This window comes from Pinus tabuliformis, chromosome 4_2, assembly GCF_031772625.1.
Source record: "Pinus tabuliformis cultivar Carrire ecotype Pingquan chromosome 4_2, CPIR1, whole genome shotgun sequence".
NCBI lineage: Eukaryota > Viridiplantae > Streptophyta > Pinopsida > Pinales > Pinaceae > Pinus > Pinus tabuliformis.
In genome coordinates this window covers 1,130,135,542-1,130,145,922 of record NC_142304.1, presented here as the reverse complement: position 1 = coordinate 1,130,145,922, position 10,381 = coordinate 1,130,135,542, and positions in this window count along the sequence as shown.

The following is a 10,381-nucleotide window of genomic DNA, read 5'->3' as shown; positions in this document are numbered from 1 at the left end:
AATGGTTGCCTCTGGCTGAATGGTGGTATAACACTTCCTTCCATACAGCAACAAAAATGACCCCATTTATGGCACTTTATGGGTATCAACCACCATCCATCACATCATATTTAAGAGAAAATTCTAAGGTTCAGGCAGTGGAACATCACATCGAACATCAACAACAAGTCCTCCAACTCTTAAAGGATAACCTCGTGTTGGCACAAAATAGAATGAAACAACAGGCAGATCAACATCGCAGTGAAAGAAGTTTTGATGTAGGTGATTGGGTATTCCTACGGCTACAACCATATAAGCAAATGTCCCTAAAGCAAGCTAAGAAGGATAATAAATTATCACCAAAGTATTATGGTCCGTACAAGGTGTTGCAAAAGATTGGTACTATGGCATACAAATTGGAGCTTCCTGCAGCTTCTCGATTGCACCCAGTTTTCCATGTTTCATGTTTAAAGAAGGTTATAGGTGACAAGCTCCCAGTTCAAACAATATTGCCAGAACTTGACGAGGAAGGAAAAATTATATTGGAACCGGAAGCAGTCACAGAAACAAGAACTCGACAGCTACGAAATCGATCAATTTCAGAGTATCTTATCAAGTGGAAGAACTTATCCGCTGAAGATTCCACATGGGAGGATGAGAATTTTATGCAGAAGTATCCAGAACTACTCAAGCGTTGAGGACAACACTTTTTTGAAGGAGAGGGGCATGTTGGGTCCCTATAATACTAGTGATTACCCCATTACTATTGTAGTTATACCCCTTATTTATATTGTTGTGCCCCTATTACCCCAATATTGTTATTTCTGTGCCCCATAGAATCCCTCTATTGTTATTTTTGTGGCTTTATATTATTATTGTTAGGTCGGCTGGATTATATTGTGACTCCTTAGACTCCTATATATAGAAAGGAGGTTTTGTCATTTTTATCATCCAAGAATTGTTCATTTATGTAATGTAAAGGAGGTTGTCCCCTTGAAGAGGCTGAATTCTAAGGCGTTGATCTTTCTTTTATATCTTTTCTTGAGCTGGTTTCATAACAGTTGGAAAGTGGTGCAACCAAGCTGCAAGTTCGATGATATTCTGTGGGAAGAGTGGGGAGACGAGTCGTTGAGGTAGGAATAGAAAATGCATATGACAATGTAGGTAAGGTGGTTTCAGGCCTCAGGAGCATGACAAAGGTGTCAGTTTTGCAAAATAGGCAGAACATAGGCAGGAGGGAGTTACAAGGGAAAATTGTAATGCCAAAAATAGAGCTAGCTCTGATACCATGTCAGGCCGGGAGGTAACTCCTCAAAATGAGATTGTATTATTCATTTAGGCTATTCATTATTATATACAAGAGGGACTGACTGTTGAGTTTCATCTCCCGATGACTCTCCATTTTCTCTATTATTTATTCACTATTTACAGTTGTTCACCCAATCCCTATGATTAGGTGTCAACAAAGAACACGTTAAATACTTCACTCTTGAGTTTTAAGAAGTATACCCAAGTGCGTCTAGAGAAATCATCAATGAAAGTTAAGAAATACTTGTGGCCAGAGAATGAAACAACTGAAAGTGGACCACATAAATCACTATGCACAAGCTGTAAAGGGGCTGAGGCGTGCCAAGAGGCATGTTTTTTAAAACTATCTCGATGATGTTTTCCGAGTACACATTTGGAAAAAACACCATCTCTGCAAGATACCATAGGAAGACTTGTCACCATATTTTTTTTACATAGATTTTGAAGGGAGCGATAGTTTAAGTGACCAAATCGCTCATGCCAAAGTTTGCTCACTTCATCATTATGAGAAACAAATACCGAGGGAAGAGTTGATGACCCAAAGCTGTTAAACTTATACAACCTTGTAGAATCATCAACAATGCGAGTAGCTAAAATCTGTTCAGGATCTCTTAGGTCCTTACAACATCGTGAGGTGAAAATTCAACGGTTTTACCTTCACCTAAATGAGTTATCTGATATATAGATAGAGGGTTGCAGGATAAGGTTGGAACACATAATACATCATTAAATTGACCATTGTCTAGATGAATAGTTCCAGTCCCTACAACACTAAGAGATCTATCATCACCAACATATATATTTTTTATTTTATAGTCATTTAAAGAAGAAAACATGGCTTTGTTTTTGGCCATGTGGTGAGAAGCTCGAGAATCAATGAGCCACTCATGACAATGAGAAGAAGAAGATACATTTAGTGCATAACCAGACCGAGATGCTTGACAACCACATGCAGAAAGTGTTATTCCTAAAGATGAAGTTGAAGTTGAAGAGTGATCCAAATGGATGTTATGCTTCTTCATTGCTACTTCTAAGGCTTTCATCTTCTTAAAGAATTTGGATTCTAAGTGGCCATCTCGATTACAAAAGTGGCAATGTCTATCAGTCTTCTTCCCTTTGTTTTTGTTTTCCTTATCATTTTGTTGAAAATGCCCTACTAATAAAAGGGGAATCCCTCTTAGAGGTAGAATTGGACGGCAGTAAACAAAAATATAGTAGCCGCATCGAACTTCCCCCAAAAGTGTACAAGCTAGATCAAATCAAAGCGCAAATGAAGAATGGCGTGCTTAAGGTCACTGTTCCCAAGTTTATAGAAGAGGATATCAAGAATGTGATTAACGTAAAGATCGAGTAGAGGTTTTCAGTAGGGGTTTTGAATTCAAACACTGAAGCAGTGCAGGTGGTATAATGTTCGGAGCTGGAAAGCATGAAAGTGGTGGTATCGGTGGAATGATATTGCATTTAAAAAAATGGAATTCAATACTTGGTTTCCACACCACTAGCAGGGGCTTGAAAGGTCTCAAATTTCAACGGTGGAGTGGTATGAGTGCTGCAAAGCTTGTGAAAAACTACCTATAGCTTCAGGCTTGATGCCTTGAATTGGCTCAAACAATGGCTCAATGCCACAATGAGAGTAGGTTGCAATAAAGGAGTGCCTTTGGAAACAATGGCTAATGTGTATAGGTATGCCAACGGTCTCATTTGGGATCACATATTAACTCGCGAGTAAGGGTTGGAAAGTGGTGCAGCCAAGCTGCAAGTTCGATGATATTCTGTGGGAAGAGTGGGGAGATGAGTCGTTGAGGTAGGAATAGAAAATGCATATGACAATGTAGGTAAGGTGGTTTTAGGCCTCAGGAGCATGACAAAGGTGTCAATTTTGCAAAATAGGCAGAACATAGGCAGGAGGGAGTTACAAGGGAAAATTGTAATGCCAAAAATAGAGCTAGCTCTGATACCATGTCAGGCCAGGAGGTAACTCCTCAAAATGAGATTGTACTATTCATTTAGGCTGTTCATTATTATATACAAGAGGGACTGACTGTTGAGTTTCATCTCCCGATGACTCTCCATTTTCTCTATTATTTATTCGCTATTTATAGTTGTTCACCCAATCCCTATGATTAGGTGTCAACAAAGAACACATTAAATACTTCACTCTTGAGTTTTAAGAAGTATACCCAAGTGCGTCTATAGAAATCATCAATGAAAGTTAAGAAATACTTGTGGCCAGAGAATGAAACAACTAAAAGTGGACCTCATAAATCACTATGCACAAGCTGTAAAGGGGCTGAGGCGTGCCAAGAGGCATGTTTTTTAAAACTATCTCGATGATGTTTTCCGAGTACACATTTGGAACAAACACCATCTCTGCAAGATACCATAGGAAGACTTTTCACCATATTTTTTTTACATAGATTTTGAAGGGAACAATAGTTTAAGTGACCAAATCGGTCATGCCAAAGTTTGCTCACTTCATCATTATGAGAAACAAATACTGAGGGAAGAGTTGATGACCCAAAGCTGTTAAACTTATACAACCTTGTAGAATCATCAACAATGCGAGTAGCTAAAATATGTTCAGGATCTCTTAGGTCCTTACAACATCGTGAGGTGAAAATTCAATGGTTTTACCTTCACCTAAATGACTTATTTGATATATAGATAGAGGGTTGTAGGATAAGGTTGGAACACATAATACATCATTAAATTGACCATTGTCTAGATGAATAGTTCCGGTCCCTACAACACTAAGAGATCTATCATCACCAACATATATATTTTTTATTTTATAATCATTTAAAGAAGAAAACATGGCTTTGTTTTTGGCCATGTGGTGAGAAGCTCGAGAATCAATGAGCCACTCATGAGAATGAGAAGAAGAAGATACATTTAGTGCATAACCAGACCGATATGCTTGACAACCACATGCAGAAAGTGTTATTCCTAAAGATGAAGTTGAAGTTGAAGAGTGATCCAAATGGATGCTATGCTTCTTCATTGCTACTTCTACGGCTTTCATTTTCTTAAAGAATTTGGATTCTAAGTGGCCATCTCGATTACAAAAGTGGCAATGTCTATCAGTCTTCTTCCCTTTTTTTTTTTGTTTTCCTTATCATTTTGTTGAAATGATTTTTCATTTTGAGACCGAAATTGCTTAGGACCCTTCTTTGGTTTAGGACCATTCTTTTTAGGATACTGCTTCTTAGGATTCTTTGAATTTGGTTGTTGTTGGGCGGATAAGGCTTTCTTATAATACTTTCCAAGATTAAGAAGACCAAGATGTAATAGTTTTTCTTGTTCTCTTATTAAAGAATCACAAAAGACATCAAAAGAGGGGGACTTGTAGTCTTGTCCTTGAGAAATAAAGACTTCTCTAGTAGAATGAAAGGTGGAAACAAACACAGAGTAGGCTGGTCCCAACTTAGTAAGAATGGAATAGATAAGGCTACCATCTTCTTTCTCAACCTTAACACCTTCCAAGAGAATTTTAAGGGTCTTGAACTTGGACAAAAAATCTTCAATGGAAGAAAAATTATTGGGGTCCAACGTAAGCAACTCATTTTCAAGTTGATGGACTCTAATTTCATTTTTAATTCCAAAAACTTTAGTGAGCTGTTTCATTGCTTCATTAGGGGTATTAAGTTTTGCAATATGGAATCTAAGGTTTGGATAAATAGGCATCCCTATCAACCCACGTGCTTGATCTTGCCTATTTTCCCATTTGGCTGCCTTATATTCATCTTTAGGTTTAGTTTCTTGGCCTTAGGCTATTCTGTAAAGACCTTTACTTCTAATTAATCCACAATGTAGGACCACCATTGAAAGTAGTTGGTGCTGTCAAGAAAAAATTGACATGGACTTTCCATTTTAACAGAAATTGAAGCCATAGATGCTGAAACTAAGTGTTTCAATGGAAATATCTTGAAAAATTAGACTGATTAAAAAAAACGGCTCTGAAAACGGCTTTCAGATGAAGAAGTTATGGATTTTTGAAGAAAAGTTGTTGAAGATGCCAACGAAGTGCATGCATGTGCGGAAGTGAATGATAATGTTATATATACATATTTTAAATCCCCCTCTTTCCAAATTTAATCTAGTTAGCTTATTTGAAAAAAAATTATTTGACCCACTTTTATAAATAAGTGAAAGTCACTTTTACAATGGTACTTTATGAGCTACCCACTAAGTTGTAAATTAAATAAAAGATAAAGAGACTTTAGAATTATAAGTGACTCAGTTTTTATAATGGATGAGAACACTTTTACATAAAGTAAATTTAAAACATAAGATACATGTGCCTTTTGAAAAAGTAACTCAATGAAAAGAAAGACTTGAATTGAAGACCTCTATTCTCATAAAGTAACTTTGGACCAAGTGAGCTAGTTTAAAAGGTTAGTAATTTTTGGAAAAGAGGAAGGGAGGGGTTTTTTTTTTTTAGTCACTGAAGATTTCAAGTGTGTGCTTACTTGAAAAATCTCTTTTTGCCTACAAAAAAAATAAAAACGACGCAACCCAACACGGACATACAAAAAAAAACCAAACCTTATGGCTTGAAGGCTTGAAGTTATCTTTCGCTAGGACCTAAATATTTTCTTCAATGTTTCTGATTTTCCGAGATCACACTAAGGCGCGACAGAAAAGAGCATACACATGAGAAAAATCATTCCTTTTTGTTTCTAATTTGCCCAAATCACACAAAGTCGTAGGGCAAAGAGTATACGTAGAAATGAAAGGTATAGATCCGGTAATTGAAAAAACAGAGAGCTAAATAAACTGAAATAAATAGAAAGATGAATAACTAAAATTGCAAATAAAGACTGTATACCTCCAGATCTTAAAAATGATGTAGCTAGGGCTACCAGAAACCTTTTCGCGTGAAACGAAAGGGGTTCCTCACTCAAACAGATGCTCCTAACACAATAGATAAATCCCCTCGACCCGAAAGCGATCAGAAATAGTAGATCTAGTACATGACAGTCGGATGCAGTTGTATCGGCTTCAGATTTGGATCACCAACGGATGCGACACTCGAAAAGCTCTGATAACATGTATGAATTTACAGGGTAAGTTCCTCAAATAGAACATCAGAGGACACTGCTTACAAATAGATCATAGATCAATACACTAGTATCCTTGACGTGGTTAAAACCCTAAAAAAGAGAAACAATCCATGGCCTGAGCCAATGCGACCACTTCATGCAATTTATTAATAAAAGAATGAAAATTTACATAAGCTTCTCTCATGAATGGTCACCCTGCAAATGAGCCTCCATGCTCTTTAAATAGAGATCATGGACCAATCAGGTGTTAAGCCACAGATCAAGTGTCAGTAATACCGAGGAGAGAATGAAATGTCAGATCACTTCATGTCTAGAACATATCGTGACCATCAGATTGTAAGTTACAAAAGTACATAGTAAAGAAACACACTTTACCTAACTCTACACTAGACCAAATTATACTTAACTATTTCCTATGTGTCAGAATATCCTAACAGACATTGATATTGAAGGGAGTCCTACTGCATTTGCCTCTTTTTTATTTTAAACTTTTTTTCATTTTAAATATTATAGATTGAGATGCGTGGGAGAACAAGTGTATGAAGCCATTAGTGTGTGTGGAATGAAGGGTGTGCAGAAAAGGGGGTATGTGTGGGAGAACATGTGTAAGGAGTCGCTAGGGTGTTGAATAAAGTTTGCGTCGAAGAGAGGGTATATGCAGGAAAATAAGGGCACAAAGGGAACTTTGCATCCCAATATCCAATAAAACAAGTCCACATCGACATAACCTAATATACATGGAAACCCAATTCGAAGGCTTCAATTGTTTAAAAACTATATCAAAGTAGAAACAATGAATCTTTTGTTCACAGTTCTGAAATACTATGTGCATTAATGATCTCACATTTCTAAATTAAATACTTGTTATCCAATATTAAATGAAGTGTCTTTTAATGTGTGTGAGAATTAAGTGTTGTGCAGGGAAAGAGGTGTGCAAAGTAAGGAATAGAAACTTTTGTATGGAATGTTTTGTTACAATGCATACCTTCCTCCTCTGCACACTTCTTGCCACACAAAGGTACATAGTAATCAATTAATTATTAGTTTTGGCTTATTAAAGTTTGGGGAATCAAAAGTCTGGTTTATTATGTTTTTCCAATGCAATGTGGGGAATATGTGCAAAGATGTGGACAGAGAAACACAGAAAGTGACATGGAGTCATTAGTGTGTGTGGAAACAACAGTGTGCGGAAGAGAGGGACAATGCGGGAGAACATATGTATAGACCCATTAATTTGTGTGAAATGAAGGGTGTGTGGAAGAGAGGATATGTGCACAAGAATGAGGGTGCAAAGCGAACTTTTTTCCATATACATGAAATACTTTTAACTTTTAAGAAGAAACTTAGAATTCAATATTAAATGAAGTATCCTTCTAATGTGTGTCAGAAATAAGTGTTGTGCGTGAGATGATTGTGCGAACATATGAACATAAACTTTGATTCACAATGCTCTGCATTTTACATACATTTCCCCTTTGGGGCATGAAAAGTTTGATTTCTATGTATGTCGGGTTATGTCAATGTGCGCTCTTTTTATTTGATACCAAGATGCAACGAAGCTATAGAAACATTTCTTTGTCGATGATCCGATGTGTTGTTTTAAAAACTATGTTTGAAGGCTTTGACCATTTAAAAATTGTATCAAAGTAGAAACAATGAATCTTGGTGTTCACGGTTCTCGAATAATATGTAAATTTGTGATCTCACATTTGTGAATTAAATACTTATTATCCAATTAAATGAAGTGTCATTTTAATGCATGCAAGAAAGAAGTGTTGTGTGGGGAAATTGGTGTGTGGAGCAAGTAACATAAACTTTCTCTCAGTGTGTTCCATGACTTCACATACATTTCCCTTCTGTTAGTGCCTAGATTTACCTCAGGCTGAAAAGGTAGGATCCAGGGCCAACATCAAACCACGCTCAGCCTAGTAGCTAGCCCTACCAGGTTAGGAGAGGGCTCTCTCTGGGTCAATCTCAGAAAATAATGATCTATGGGGCTTGAGATGACTGAAATATCTTCTGATTTTAGGCTAGGTATATGTGTAAGAGAGTTTGATTTGATAAAATGATGATTTGTTGGCTTAGAGGGAAAGACACATTTTGGGTTGCGGGGATTGAGGCTCAATTCTGCAAAGATCTCAATGGGGCAAGGTAGGCAATCGTTTTGGCACCTAAATTTGAGTGAGATGGAAGGAGTAGACAGGTGAGGTGTTGAAGAGGGAAAGAGCAATCATGGATCCTCCCCAAATAGTTGAAAACATCAAATAACTAAACCAAACTTCAAGTTGAGCACTGCACTTTCAATGAATTCTACTTACACTCTTGTTTGTTTAGTTCAGAAGAAATAACATAGATAATGGCATGCAATCACATAAAAAAATTCACAATTATTAAGAGAAGCATTGTACCAAGACAAATTGCCACATGAATCCCAAAGAGTGCTGCAAATCCTGGTCTCAATTCCTTAGCCAAAACGAAAATATGAGTGTACAATGAACCTCAATGCTTTCTCAAGAGTCCAACCATGCTAATGATTGAAAAAACATAATATAGACAAACATAGCTCATCCTTTCCTCCAGGGGTCGAGCTCACATTTTTAGGAGCTGTTTCAACTAATTCTAAACTGAGAACTAGAAACTAGGGAACATAACAGCATGCCTCTAGAAACAAGGGAACTGATTCATTCAGTTTCAAACAACCTTTAAACTGATGAATCTACCTCTACAAGTGAAAATTTAACATATTTACATCATGATCCATCAATTTTTATCAAATTACATCACAAATTTTCCATTAGGAAAGTGAAAAAGTCAAACTAGACAAATTTGGGTGAAAAACAGAGCAAAACTTGGTCAAACTGGCAATTTTTCCTCTATGCACCGCGCCTGATTCTCAATGTGTTGCGCCTGTTTGGACCCACTTTTGGAGGCCTTCCCGGTTTACAAATTAGCTCCAAGTGTACTTGTTGGAAATTTCTGCCTGTCTACTTTTCAACCCTAGTGGAATGTTTCAATTTGGCCTCCATTTTCCCCTCCAAAACTCAGTTCTCCCAACACTGCTTCATGTGTGTCAAATTAGGGGCAGAAAGGCCATTTTTAGGGTGTTTTTGACCTTTTTGGGGGCTCAAAACCTGTCAAAATTTCTTGGCCATTTGTGAGCATGCATGTTTTTTCATGAAAAATCCAAATATTTTGATTTTTTCTCAAAATGATGCCTCAATCAAAAGCGAGCGCCGGGTGGCGCAACGCATAGGGCAGAAAATTCTGTGTTTACAAATTTCTATGTGTAGCGCATTTTTGCAGACCAGTTTTGAGGGCCTTCCCGGTGTCTAGATTGGGCGCACAATAGCGCGTTGGAAATCGTATTGAGTCTAATTTCCAACCCAACTTGAATTTTTCAATTTGGAGTTCATTTGCCCTATCAAAAGACAAATCTCCCAAGACTGGTCAAAATGTGCAAAATGAGGCTGCCTAGAGGCAGAGTGCTGTTGCAGTCAACTTTTGAAGGTCTTCCTAAACCCAAAATTGAGCTCATGATAGCTCATTGGAAATATATTTGTGTCTACTTATCATTTGACTCATAAAGAAAGTCGTTTGGCCAATCAAGCTAGGAGAAAACTTGATTTTCCCAAGGTCACTTCAGAGGTGCATCAATTCTCCCGAGATAACTGTATTTTTGACATTTCTCTAAAACCATGTCACCTGTGTAAAAATTGAAGGAGGGTTTTCTTCCTTGGTCTATTTTGGACAGAAAAATCTATAATTTTTCCAAAATTCATCTTTTATTGCTCAGAAACATCATTGGAGTAAAACCTATCCCGATGTGTGGAACAGGGGATTTGTCGAAATGAAGTGAAATGAAGGGGATAAAGGGCTTCTAAATTCTTGAGAAAATTTTGGGAAGTAGGGAGGGATGATAGGAAGCAAGAGAAAGTGGAATTTCAAAGGTTGAGTGAGGGGAGGAGGTCCAAAAGGGAAAAACACAGGCCTAGCCTAGAAAATTGTCAAGTTGTAGCAAGAAACTAGGGTTT